The following is a 15464-nucleotide window of genomic DNA, read 5'->3' as shown; positions in this document are numbered from 1 at the left end:
TAAAGGTTAAAGGAATATCATCTCACTTTGTCATGTGGTGTATGAACTCGTGACGTCTCGTACTCAATGCAGAGCGGTCATAATCCGAGATAAGTGAAGTACATTAGAAATATTTTAAAACGGTTTTATTCGTGTTCTCATCTGAAAGTCCCACAGATATCATATAAAGAGGCTGCTAATTTTATAGGATTATTAATACTATTAATACCATTCGAATTGGTGCAAAAGTGGATGACGCAGTTTAAATAATGTCGAAAATTTTTCAAAACGCCGAAAAACACGAGCCACTACATTGTGAGATAATAAATCGCAAGGCTATTCCAAATAAATCTACAATTAACTCGGTGACAGGTTCAAAAACGCTCGTTAAAAAGAAGAACATGAATGTTAATCCAGTGACATTCAAGCGTCGTTTGCAAAAGACAAGACGTTTATGACAAAGTGCGCGAGATAAATTTTTTTTTAATCAAAAACTTATTGAGAAACTATTATCGTAGGCCTTGTTACAAATGTCATCACGTCTTCGGACTGGTCAGCATAATCTGCTAATGCGAATGCAATAGACAACGTTAGGTGTTTATAAAGCAGAAGTTTCAGAGAAAACATGTATTTAACCTGAATCGTTTGATTATTGTGTCAAATTTGACAAATGTGAAAATCGCTTTCCCTCAGCTGCACTACAAAAACAAAGCATGCCCAAAATTGTCAGGCTATATTAAATAAAAGAGACTGAACGATATATTAGATAATGATGAAACTTTTAATTGAATATAATTAAAAAAATTTTTTATTTATTTTTTATAGTTATTTATTTTAATATTTTCTTTTAACTCTTATAAATCTTTTTGCAAATGTGGTATATACAATCTTGTAAGATAGAGTATATATAATTTCTCGTGAATTTCTTTTGTTTCTATTTTGCATCATTTTAATATTGTATTTTTTTGTCTTACGAAAAACATAATGACCAACAGATGATTTAGATGGCTCAGAGATATTCTTATTATATCCACGAGAAATTATATAGAATATTTATAAGAAATATTTTGGATAACTCTTAATGTGCTTATACGTGCAATTGTGCCTATCAGATAAGTATCAGAAGTTTCTGTTCGATCATAATTCAACATTAACCAGTTAAGAAAAGAAGAACTGATGCAGGACGCTTTCTCTTGGTTGAACACCATTGATCTCGCAACTTTTGTACGTTGCATTNTTTTAATATTTTCTTTTAACTCTTATAAATCTTTTTGCAAATGTGGTATATACAATCTTGTAAGATAGACTATATATAATTTCTCGTGAATTTCTTTTGTTTCTATTTTGCATCATTAATATTATATTTTTTTGTCTTGCGAAAAACATAATGACCAACAGATGATTTAGATGGCTCAGAGATATTCTTATTATATCCACGAGAAATTATATAGAATATTTATAAGAAATATTTTGGATAACTCTTAATGTGCTTATACGTGCAATTGTGCCTATCAGATAAGTATCAGAAGTTTCTGTTCGATCATAATTCAACATTAACCAGTTAAGAAAAGAAGAACTGATGCAGGACGCTTTCTCTTGGTTGAACACCATTGATCTCACAACTTTTGTACGTTGCATTTATTTACAAAATGTCTTCATAAAAAAAGTGATATATTCATTTTCTAATATTAAACGTTTTTTAAAGGGAGTGATTTTCTCTCCCGTGCAATAAACAAATGTAACACGCGTTTTCGCAGTTTTTTCCTACCTCATTACTCGCTTTTCTCTGCATAATTCATTGTTTTAATCGGTATAATCGAATGTACGTACCGAAATATATCTTGGTTCACATTATTCCAACTTTTTCCTTGTTTCGTAAAGTAATATTTTTTATTTGACTTCATTCTCTCCTTGTTTATTTCTTGCTCATATGCATTCAACTCGAGCAAGAAATTTTATTCTTTGACGCGCGATTTTACATACACGCGATGATAGAAAGTAGAAAAAGAAACGTAGTCTTTGAAATGACGAGATGTTTAAATCGCTTATATCATTCACTGCATTCTTTTCTTAACATGCTATGACATGTGATTTATTGATTGTGCAGGCAAAACAGTAGCGGAAGATGGAAGAAACATAGAAATAGCAAGAAATGCACAAACAATGCAGCAAATTGTTTCAGACCACGTCCCATTCCCTTGTAATGTAACCGGTAAGGCAGGTGATATTTTGTACATGCAAAATATATTTCAGTGGTGAATATTTCAGGCAGCAGATCGCAAGAAGTACCAAATTCGATACATAAATTAAGGCCGGACGATATCGATGTCATTGCAGCAATGGGTGACTCGCTGACGGCTGGAGCTGGGGTTTTCGCAAATAACCTGTTTCAAATACTGGTAGAAAATAGAGGAGTTACGGCGCTTGGCGGAGGTCAAAGCACATGGAGACAATATGTGACTCTTCCAAATATCTTTAAGGTCGAACCATTCATCGTTTTTTTCTCTGAATCGTATTTTTTCTCACGTAATCGCTAGCTCGTATATTTCGCGCTATTAACGTCATATCCTAAAAATAATTTAGCAACAAGGCAACCGATATTATCCCAAACTACTGGACTTTCTGAATGAATAGAACGTGTTAAGCGAGTAATAATTAGGAATGTGATGCATTAATTTAATTTATATCTTTCTATATGTCGTGCATACATCTCCACTCAACTAGTGTATTTATTGACATTTACGCATTTGAGAGAATCGACTCTTATTTGGAGCAATGTGCGTACTATATTACTTTCCTGTACTATATTATTTTCGTGTACTATAATATTATATTACTCTTACCCAATTTGTTAAATCTTATGCACATGATGGTAAAAAGAAAGAAAAAAATACGAACGTATTTCGTAATCGGTAATACTGATCTGGTATTCGTCAAGCAATAATTATGAAATATATTAACACTTAACGCTCCGACTTTTAATTGTGAATATCGACCGGCAACTCCAACTTATTCTCATCATACTTCGACTTGCAAGTTTTTAAGTGTAAGATTTTAAATGCTACAATGACGTGTAAATAATAATATTAAAGTCATTCAAAACAATCTTTATTCATCTCAGAAGTAATATAATTTTGCTTACAATATTTATATTAATTATAATTGTGTAATGTGTGGAATTTTTTAAAATATTCATTGGAATGCAAACCGGGTTTGCGTTCACAGGTTTCACAGTAGAAAACTGTTTGTTTTTTTACCGCATTACTTCCTTTTGGTGAACAAGCAAGACACTTTTCTTTTTCTTTTTCGGTAACTGATTTATTATATGGAGTTTCTCAACTAAACGTTGTTCCTCATCTGTTCCAAAAGGCATGCTATACACATTGTTATTCCGAAAGTTACTTACGAGCTGATTTACTAATAATTTGACAAAATTATTGTGTGACAAAGCGCTTTCTTCTTTCCTTTCCTGAGAAATCTTGAAAGGCACACTTGGAGTAGAGCGCCGCACATCGGTGGTGCCTGAGAGGCACATTTGGAGTGTTAAGGGTTAAATGATAATAGCTATTTATATGTGTGTGTGTGTGTGTGTGTGTGTGTGTGTGTGTGTGCGGCAGTAACTTAAAATTTTCAACATACAGGAATTCAACCACAATTTGATAGGCTATGCTTTGGGAGATTCGTTGACAACTGATGATGTATCGCAACTGAATGTCGCTGAAAGCGGTGCTATGTCCGGTGATATGCTTTATATGGAANTTGTCGGCATTAGTAAGGGACATGAGTACCAACATAACGCCACAAAAAATCAAAAATCGAATATACGTAACCCGCGGAAATTCAAAATTCGCGATACTTTTTGAACAGACCTCGTATTTATAAGATGAAAAAGTGGGAATAATGAATAGCACATGCTATTGCTTTGTAATCGAACGGATTGCTTCTTTTACAAAACTTTGAATCTCGCTTTCTTCTTTCTAAGCGACAATATAATTAATACATTTACTGGTTCTTACAAATTTTTCATTAATTTAAAAATTTTTCATCCACAATAAGCTGTCGTCTGATTGTATATATCGAAAATATCACGTTATCAATTAATAACACTAGTTAACAAGTAAATTTTTCTAGTAACATGATCCAAATGAAATGGTTCTTAATAATATTTGTTCGCTGAATGTAAAAATATCAAAACTCTATAGCATGTACAACTTTTTTGTTATTGAAATAATTAATAGGACCTCATTTTTAATATAAGTATTAACTTTATTTTTCTCCAGTTACTTTTCATCGTGAGATGGTCTTAAAATATACGTTTTCGCATCATTATTATATCGCGAGATGGTTTAAGAATTTTCTTTCTCACGTCACTTTTACATCTCGGGATGGGTTCATAGGTTTCATATCACTTTTACATCACAAGATGGGTTTGGTCGCAGCAGACTATATAAAAATTACGATATTTTGAATATCACACATGAAAAACAAAGTTAACAGGAAAACACAAAATGTAGATTTTGACACCAAAACCTTATTGACTGGTGTAATTAGTTTCTGGCAATTAAATGTTAATAACAACAATCTGGTTTGCAGATAATATCGTTAATAATCGGAGTTAACGACTTTTGCACCAATATATGTTGGAATTCTTCACCTTCGTCAATTCTCGATAAACACAAAGCAGATTTAATTTAAGTTTTGACAATATTGAGAGAAAATTTGCCACGAACTTTGATATCGTTGATTCTGCCACAACATATGAAAACTTTAGTAGACAGTCGTAAGCGTGGACCATCTATTACATGTGACCTTATGACGAATAGCGAATGTTCTTGCATGTTTGGCCTTAGATATCAAAGTTTTATACCAGAATATTATAAAATCATGAGACGGTAAGTATTTAACTATACAAATATAACTTTTATTAAATAAATTCTTTGAAAAATTCTCTGAATATTTCAATTTTTTTATTTTTAATTCATTTTTTATTTATTTCAAAAATGACAGCAAAATATATATACATGCATCATAGCAAAAGATATATACATGCATCAATTAAAAAATTGAAATACGTTTCAGATGGCAAGAGTTGGACATGGAAATCTCTATTTATTCTGAATTCCAGAGGGACGATTTTGCAGTCATAACTCAGGCTATTACACTAGATTTAAGCATACCACTCGCTTCTGATGGGTATGCCGATACGACATATTTCACCATAGATTGTTTTCACTATAGTCAGAAAACTAACGCTCCAAGTAAATTTTGCAATGTAGCCAAGAAAGGCCTTTCCGGAGTTGGACACAGAAACCTCTCAAAAAGATCCTGCCAGGATTTCATTTTAACGCCAACTGGTTCCAATAAGTTATTCCACAAACCGTTTGCAACTACAAAAAAACGTTGATAACTTATTTGTTCAAAATTTAGTTAAAGAATTTCTAGTAGTTAAATACAATTTTCCACATTACCTAAGTAAAGAAATGGAATAAATTCCATTCGACCCTGTCTCATTCACGTTTAGAGCTATCATGTGGTAGTATCGGTTAAGTCATCGGTCTCTACTCCCAATTTATGTACAAATCGTTGCAAATCTGGTTTGGAATTTTTTTGAAAGCATCACATCAGGAACAATTGAGTGACAGTTTAGTGCTTGAATGAGTGTTTAATAACTTACATATTGTTTGTGTGAAAAAATTTAAAAACTATTACAACTCGAATAAACCAGTATTTATTAGCACTTCTATTGAAATTATAGTGGGATTGAACAGTGTGATAGATTTAATTACGATGTAAAGCTCTTCAAAATTTTTAACAAGGAATTGTACGGCGTCAGGTTGATTCCTTGATTGTGAATGGAATAAATTTCATTTCTTTACTTAGGAAATGTAGAAAATTGTATTTAACTACTAGAAATCCTTTAACTCAATTTTGAACAAATAAGTTATCAACATTTTTGTGTAGTTGCAAACGGTTTGTGGAATAACTTATTGAAACCAGTTGGCGTTAAAACGAAATTCTGGCAGGATCTTTGTGAAAGGTTTCTGTGTCCAACTTCGGAAAGACCTTACTTGGCCACATTGCAAATTCTTTGACGAGGGAGAAAAAGGAATACATCAGTCAACTATAGTGCGATAATACCGTCTTTAAATAGAGAATCATAGTTATTTATGCATAATCCAAGTACTATAACGTATTTTTCAATTTTTAATAGAGAGTAACTTTAGCTTAGAGATGGGGAATAATAATTTCACGGGCCTCTGTAAAGTATAGTTAATTTGCGAATCGTACCAGTAATACACGTTTGGCATATTTAATGTAATTTCCAAGAAATAATTATACAAATCTGCGATTTTTAATAAATATCGGGAGGAGTATACGCAAATCCAAAGTGGTGCAAGCGAATGTTAATATAAAACACTATGCCGTTTATCGTAAAATTGTCTCGTAGCCACCATCACTCTTACTCACATACTGCCTCAACAACTACCACATAGGAATACGGAAGAATGCGCGGGTATTTTTAAAATGATTATAGTAAAAATGGGGATCATATCGATGAGTTCGAAAGCATCTCTATTCGACCCGTCTCATTCATGTTTAGAGCTATCATGTAGTAGTATCGGTGAAGTCATCGGTCTCTACTCACAATTTATATACAAATCGTTGCAAATTTGGTTTGGAATTTTTTTGAAAGAATCACATCAGAAACAGTTGAGTGACAGTTTAGTGCTTGAATGAGTGTTTAATAACTTACATATTGTTTGTGTGAAAAAATTTAATAACTACCAAAACTCGAATAAACTAGTATTTATTAGCACTTCTATTGAAATTATAGTGGGACTGAATAGTGTGATAGATCTAATTACGATGTAAAGCTCTTCAAAATTTGTAACAAGGAATTGTACGGCGTCAGGATGATTCCTTGATTATGAAATGCGGAATTACAGATCATTGGTGAGCAAGGTATATGTTGCATATATTTATCGCATACTTATATATATTTTGTATATAAACCATGAACAAACGCGATATAATTACATAATTTAAAAAAGTTTGTTTAATTTTTATACATAACGATTTTATACACCTGTTCGTACAGTCTGTTCCACAAAAGCATATAGGCTGTTACTCCTAAAAAACACAAAATTGTTAAAAATTTGATATGTATCTATTAATAAATTCAATAAACTAAAATGCATTTACTTAATAAGTTATCCAATCTCTTTGTTATCAAGTATGGCTTGACAGTGTCTGGGTATGCTTTCCACAAAATTTTCAGCTATTGTCTCAGGAATGGATCTTCAAATTTCCCGTATATGACGAACGAGCTGCTTTAAATAAAAAACCTTTTTTTCCCTCAGTTTGACCTTTATAACTGTCCACACATTTTCGATGGGGTAAGCATTAGATGACTGTAAAAATCGCCAGTTCATTGTAGAGATGCCATTCTCATGTTTCCACTCCGTACATGCACGACTTCGGTATTCTGAGTGGTTGTTCTCTTAAAGCACCTATTAACTATCATCTGAGTCAAACCATCTTTGAGCAGACTTCAATAAACATTTGTGATATATCTTGTACATTTTCTGTGCATTTGGATTGTCCGTGAAGAACTATAATATATCAAATCCTTGTTTATAGAAGCATCCTGTCACATGTACATTTACTGGTTATTTTACTGTAAGTTGAACAATGGGATCATGATGATCGACCACGCATATCTTCTGGGAATCCAGGCCTAAAAAGATGATCAATCAGTAAAGATTACACTGACAAAATCAAAGTCAATATTAGCTTTTGCCCACTCTAGTCGTGTTTTTCGAGGTATTTTTCGCTCAAAAAAGGTTTTAACTTTATAGAACGCTAACCATATTCGGAATCAAGCAATCGTCGTCTAATAGTATTAAGGATCACGTCTACACCCATTTTCAATAAAAGATTCTTCGTTTGCAGTAACGAACACCCAGAATTCTCCTCCAATATCTTAATAATAGCTTTTTCGTTCTGTTTCGTTGTTAAGCGCCGGATGCCACGTTCTGGCTAATGTCAACACTTTTTGTTTCATTATAACGTTTCACCCACTTCCTAAAGAACCCTTCTGACTTTTTCATGTAGCGGCCGGCAGCTGCATAGGACATTTTCCGTCTTTTCGCATGTGTGCAAAGAAACAGTTCTTCAAAACGACTTGCATACATAGCACTCATTGTGTTTATTTTGTTCAGTTACAGACAAAACAAGTCACTACCCATATAACTTCAAAGCATTCTTCCGAACTGTTCAGGGAATCGGCAAACTGAACTTAATATCTGTGTACCAACTATTAATAAAATGCGGAACCTTACACTCTTGTGGAACAGATATATATTTCTATTACATACATGCTAAATTCTATTCATATTTGTGTGTATTTGAATATTCCGCTGATGTCATTAGTATTTCATTGCATAACATGCGACAAATCGCATTTCCTAAAGATTTTACGCAAGATTTGTGAAAATGCCTAGCGGTGCTAGGCGTTTGACGTGACGTTAGACGTGAATTTGGACACTAGTGGAAGTCCGTCCTTCATATCTTAAAGGGGATTTCCTGAAATGACATTTTCAAAATCTGTATTGACTCCTTTGTTTTTCATTTTCTTCATGACTCTTGTAAAATGATCGCAGATGCGGAAACATTCCCTGGTCAATTTAAAAGTGAGATGAGCAAAATTCATCTTCTTCACTTCTGATAAAATTTGCAGTAAGGATACAAGGTGGCGTTTCGTAAAGCTAACGCCAAAAAGAGTAATTTGAAAATGCAAATAATTAACTGTACACTGCTCAAACGGAATTATCAGCAAAATGATCCGAGCGACTTTGTCGCAATGATACCGTAACGGATTTACACCGATAAATAAATGAAAGTCTGTTCGCGACTTCATCAAAAAATTTTCTCGCCAAATGTATGTTCAAGTAACGACCAGTTTTCGTCAAAGTTTGTAATTCTCTCTGATCGAAGACTCAGAAGGTCTACTGAGAACATACGTGTTGAAGGACTTGAGGAAACGCGGCTACCGGAAGTCTCATTCAACCATGTCGAGGAGCGAATGTAATCTTCCACCATGGAATGATCAGCGTCCAAAGCATTTATTGACCGTAGTTACAAAGAAAATTGAGAAAGGATGTTCTCTTACTAAGAAAGGGCCATCAATTTTTGTAAAGCTCGTTGCTAACTCGCGCGAGTCATGCGTGCCGTTCTCGTTCATTTGTTTTTAGTCATTGTTGCTCTCCATCTGGCCAACTGCTCTTTCTTTATGGACTTTATGCGTAACATAATTCAATCGGGAAAGATAAGCAATGGGCATTGAAATAACGAGAAGAAATTATTAAATTTTATCTCCAGCATTTATCTCTTTCTCCGTGTGATTGATCACTCGTTAATTCGGTTGCTCAACCGACGAGCGGCCGAGTTTTTTGATGGATCGGTATAAAAGCTTGATAATGATGTCAAGAATGATATTACATTCATCTCGTGAAACCGGAAAATGCCGTTGGTGCGCAGCTTGAAAAGCAATGTACTTTGTATTTTGAGCTATCGGAGAAAGGCGGGAACGTTTCCCCTAGCCGGCCTCGTTGGCCTGCGGCAGAATCTTGCACCGTGTCAGATATGTTCAAGATAGCTTTAAATGTCCTTACGTACTGGTAATAAAACGCATCTTTGTGTGTACCACTCCATTAACTTTTCGATTCCATCTTTCCACTTTAATACTCAAAAAACTCGGAGATGCGCTGTCCCTATTCTCATATATTAAAAAAAAATGTTAACCGCGGAATTAATGACGAGAAATTATTATATTCTTTAATTGATCGATTTTGCTCGAAAGATAAGTTAGATCTGATATACAAGCATAGTATTTGGATAAAACAAACAATAGAAAATATCTATGACGGTCTGACGTTTCGAAAACTTGTCAGGACAGAAACTATGAACCATTTAAACAAATGTTTAAGGCAGTTCAGATTGTGTAACGTATTTTTGGCAGCACCGTTTCAGTGAAATTACGAGAGCGGTTCAATAAGTACCCGTGTTAGACGACAGAGGGCGTTCCTGAGGGAAGTTGGTGTTATCATCGTGTGCTGTCATCTATCAAACGACGGCAAAACAAGTTGCAGACTGATTGATACGTTAGTTTGGATTTGGCAGCCATTCGAGTAAGACGTATTTCGTGATTTTCACTAAGATGAAAAAAGAGCAGTATCGTTCGGTAATTTGCTTTTTGATTTTGGATGGGAAAAAACGCGAGGAGATAAAAGCAAAGTTGGATGCTGTTTATGGGGACACTTCGCCATCTATGACCACAGTTAGATATTGGTTCAACGAATTTAAACGTGGGCGAACATCCGTTTTTGATGAGGAGCGACCAGGACGCCCGGCAGACGTGGTTACCGAGGAAATCATTCAAAAAGTCCACGACATGATTCTCGCTGATCGACGAACGAAAGTGCGCGAAGTAGCAAAGGCCGTAGGTGTGTCGACCGGAACGGCAATTAATATTTTACATGATAAATTGGCGATGAAAAAATTGTCGGCCCGATGGGTGCCGCGATTGCTCACGGTGGACAACAAGCGGATGCCCCAAATTGCATGAATTGCGTTATGAATTGCTGCCGCACCCCCCGTATTCACCCGATCTGGCTCCCTGCGACTTTTTCTTGTTCCCTAACATGAAAAAATGGCTCGCGGGAAAAAAATTTAGCTCAAACGAGGAAGTCATCGCCGAAACAGAGGCGTATTTTGGAGAGTTCGACAAATCCTATTTTTTGGAGGGGTTAAAAAATGGCAGGAACGTTGGGAGAAGTGTATCTTTCTAAAAGGGGACTATGCTGAAAAATAAAAAAAAATTATTTGAAAAAATGGTGTATTCACGGGTACTTATTGAACCGCCCTCGTATTTATATGCTTCGGTATTTAAATCTCATGACGCAAATGGAATGCAAATGGAAGAAAGCAAGAGTATAAACATGTGTCGTTTGTAAAGCGCGCTAATCGACATCGCCTTTAATGCTAAAAAGCTGTACGAGGGTGGTTCCTGAAGTATCCGACCTGACCTAGAAATGGCGGTAGTTGTTTGAAAAAAATCACTGTATTAGAAAGTACACAATCTATAAAACGTATGTTTCAAGTTTGAAAACGCCACGTTGTTTAGTATTTGTTTGGCAGCTATCAATAGTGAACGTTTTTAGTGAATTTGTGAAAATAAAGAAAATTGGTCATCGTAATGTGAGACAATCCTTTTATTTGAAATGCCTCAGCCCAAACAATATAAAAGCTGAACTGGGTTCTACTCTGGGTGAGTGTGCTCCTTCGTTTATAACAGTAAAATATTGTGTAGCAGAGTTTAAACGAGGCCGTACGAGCTGCCAAGACGAGCATCGCAGTGGTCGACCAAATGAGGTGACGACTCCAGAAATGGTGAAGAAAATCCGCAAAGCGGTACTGGATGATCCTCTACTGAAAGTGCGCGAGCTAGCAGACATAGTAGGCATTTCAAAAAGTGAGGTACATCGCATATTATCTGAAAATTTGGACATGAGAAAGCTGTGTGCAAGATGGGTGCCGTGTTCGCTCACACTCGAGCAAAAACAGTGTCGTGAAGATGTTTCAATTGAGTGTCTGGTGAACCCTATTCGCCAGATTTAGCCCCCTCGGATTATTTTCTGTTCCCAAACTTGAAAAAATGGCTCAGTGGTCAAAGATTTTCCAACGATGAAGAAGTGATGTCGGCAGTTAATGGCTATTTTGAGGAGCAATACAGTTCTTATTATAAAAAGTGTATCGAACTTATTGAACATCGCTGGGAAAAGTGTATACAGCTGAAAGGAGATTATGTTGCAAAATAAATACATTTTTTTCCAAAATTTTTGTGTTTCCTTTGTTGGGTCGGGTACTTCAGGGACCATCCTAGTATATGAAGAGTTGATATGGTTCAGGAATACGGTCGGACGGTTCATTAAAATTTCGTAATATCTAGAACAAAGTGCATGAATCTAAAATATCATATTCCACGGTCTATAATATTGTTACGTCCCGAGGTACCACCGGAACTCCCTACTCCTCTTGTTTTCTACCGCTCTTCTATTTCGCTCTCCCTTCCCTACACTCTTCTTTTATCCCGGTAGTCGCCTGTTGACATCGTACCGTTTCTTCCAAATTATAACTTTAGTTGTATTCACGACCTTATCGATGCTATATTTTGTTTCATTAAAATAATTTACACCTTCTCTTTACCGTTTTTCGAGCTTATTAAATTCAATTAACTTAGATCCGGCAGTCACTGCCGTTAAATAGCAGAAGTATCGTTACGCACACTGACCACCATATTTTAAGCAATAAGAATCATTTCAAGTATCAGCCTTGAAGGCTCCATGAACGTGACTTATCAGAGCGCGAAGGCCTAATCCCCGCGTCACTCGTGATTTATAGAAAATCTCATAACTACCCTCATTTCCATTATTGTATTAAATTTATAAATTGATCCAATAACTCTAACATAATTCCGCGCATTCTGATCTTATTTCACCGATTGTTCCACCGATCATGCCCGGTGTATGAAATGAGTTATGTTATGCGATTTTTAAATATTACGTACTATTTAGATAAAATAAGTTTTTCCACTCCGTGAGAACGGATGTGCATGAACCGTCTCTCACCTTATCTTAATAAACCTGAGAACACCGTAGAACACCAAGTTCGTTGGTGTTCCCACCGAAAACGCAAACCACGCAGTTGCAGAAAGAAGAGGGAGTCTAGGACGAGCCTATAAGTAAGGACCTCGTCTTCAAGAACAGTAGTAATTTTTCTCATTCAGTCAGCTTCAGTTCGGTTAGTCAATTCTTAATTCCTTGTTTCTCGACTCAGTCTCGTGAGTCTTTTCAGTTCAGACCATAACTAGTTTTCTCGCGAGTCTGATCTGTGCAGCCATGAGTGTTCTTAATTCAGACCTGATACTCCTCGAGTTAGTTTTCATCAAGTTCTACCAGCGCAGCCGTGCTACATAGTTAGTCATTTCAAGTGAACTCAAGACGGTCCCCGCTCTTTCTCTTCTTTCCAAGGCGACGTAATTCACTCGACCTTTTACTTTTTCGGATTTGCCGACATCGAATGTAAATAATTATATTATATTATTTCGAGGACCATTATAGCTGAAACTATACTGTCCCCTTGTAAACAATTATATACTCTTGTCGCGACATAGCGAAAAGAAAACTCTGTTGCCATCTCGACGTGAAATTTATTAAAATTCATCAAAACAATAAAAAATTGTATATCTATTTAGTTTTATTATAGCTGTTGTTTTCCTTAATAATCCTATTTATCCCGATTCTCCGCCAGAACCACGCGTAAACCTTCCCACCTTCCCCCTCGGTTTAGTTAGCTGCTAAGCTTGGTGGAGCTGCTCCCGCCGCGTGCGCCCCGGACCATTCAGGACGTAACAATATGAAACAGCCGATAATTTCCGATAGCGTTCTATTTCATAGCAACATGCCAGGCATCCCATCAGATAAAACTCTATGTCTCGTTCTCTCAATACTCTTCGTAATTAAGCGCCGTTTCTAATTTAACAAAACTATAAAAGTATTTTCACATTCAAATAACAATTTCCTCGTTTATGTGGAAGATGAGGAAAATTTCCCCGACAGATTTTAAAAAAATATAAGAGGATTAATTACGAATTTTAAATTTCAGAAAATGTATCCGTTCCTTTCTCACTTATTGCAGATTGCTATCGATATTGGACTACGTTCATCATCTATGACCAGTTGACATAGACGTAATCGGTGGTCTCGATGATTCCTTGTTTGCTGGGAGCGGTGCGCTGGAGGAATTCGCTATGGAATCTTTTATCAAGGCACGTCGGGTCAGCTGGTGCATCGGAGGTCAATCTAACTGGAGACGATTTTTAACACTGCCCAATATTTTAAACGTATGTATGTCCTCAATTGTTTTCGTACGTAACATTCTTATCGATAGTGCATCGATTTTTTGTCGTATAATAAGTCACGTTTAGCAGGAAATGACTTACGCGTTTCAGTACTCGTTACTGTACTTGAATAAATTATATATTTCGCTGAATAATATTTATTGTTCATCTTTACTCGATGCTACAAGTATTTAATCCGAGGTTAACCGGATACGCCACAGGGACGGGTAAATTTATCTCGACCGCTGCAAGACTGAATGTCCCCTTCCCAGTCGCTGCTGTAGAAGACGCGCTGCAACAAGCGAGAATCTTGTTGCAAAGGATCAAGAGTGACACGAAGATAGACACGAAAAAACAATAGAAGATACAATTCGACCCTTCAAATCTACTTGGTCGCAGCGTGAATTTTTCTCGGTGAAAGAATAAAAAGAAAAAAACCTGTGAAACATTCTTACTAGAACGATCCTTTGATGGTTTATTTTCCAGCTCATCATGATTCAATTTGGGGCTAATGAAGTCTGTTCGGAGCAATATTACAACCCGAAATACTTCTTGCAGATACGTTACACCCTGCATCTACGGAAAGTGCTCAATTCTTTAAGGGTCGCCTTGCCCCGCAAGCTGGTCAATTTGGTTCCAGCCATAGGTGATTTTAGCTCGTTTAATTAGTCTTTTACGCCAAGCCAAAGAGTGGAATGGTAATTTATTTTTCGGTAGATGTCACGGTCTCGGTTAGGGTAACGCGAAGTGCCGTGTGCAATATATAGCATCCTCCTTACTGTGCTTGCCTGTACAAAGATGTTTGATCGGAAATCGCCGCTTCTAAAATGTCGCAGCTCTATCAACAGCCTACCGAATAATTAATCTACTCAAGAGGGTATATTTTGTTGTTCCATGCAGGATTATAATTCGATCGTGACAATTTTCTATCCATTACAACATCATATGGTGANTATGCAATATATTGCATCCTCTTTACTGTGCTTGCATGTACAAAGATGTTTGATCGAAAATCGCCACTTCTAAAATATTGCAGCTCTATCAACAAGCTACCGAATAATTAATCTACTCAAGAAGGTACATTTTGTTGTTCTATGCAGGATTATAATTCGATCGTGACAATTTTCTATTCTTTACAACATGATATGGTGGCGAGACGTTGTCTTTTAGATACAATGATTTTCCGGATTTCACAGTGGTTTTGAAGCCGTTTGTTAAATTATTCAATGCATCTAATGTAGATCCTATTCGTGCACTGCCGATTGACTCCAGTCTGGTTATTTACGACTGTATCAACTTTAGTAAAAAAGGGCACGCACTCGGTGAGAAACATTAACTCTTGCATCGCGTTTATGTTAAATGTTTACAAGAAAAAAGAAATATATTAAGTACTTATTATAAAATTCTGTAATAGACACCAATCAGGCGATAACATCAAGTGACACAGTCATTATCGGCTGAGGTTTATTGTTATCGCTAGATTGACGCCTATTGACAGCAGAAAGTTACAGTGCTTGGTTGGTTA

General features: G+C 35.9%; 2 pseudogenes; both read left to right on the top strand.

Annotated features, from left to right (window-relative positions):
- The window catches only part of LOC106749369, an 8400-nt pseudogene extending 1449 nt beyond the window's left edge, over positions 1–6951 (top strand).
- Positions 6952–7172: 221 nt separating this feature from the next.
- On the top strand, positions 7173–15261 carry LOC106749368 (annotated as a pseudogene).
- The last annotated feature ends 203 nt before the right edge of the window (positions 15262–15464 follow it).

This window comes from Dinoponera quadriceps, unplaced genomic scaffold, assembly GCF_001313825.1.
Source record: "Dinoponera quadriceps isolate SergipeBrazil2010 unplaced genomic scaffold, ASM131382v1 scaffold3684, whole genome shotgun sequence".
In the NCBI taxonomy this organism is placed as follows: Eukaryota; Metazoa; Arthropoda; class Insecta; order Hymenoptera; family Formicidae; genus Dinoponera; species Dinoponera quadriceps.
This window is presented reverse-complemented; position numbering and strand designations above follow the sequence as displayed.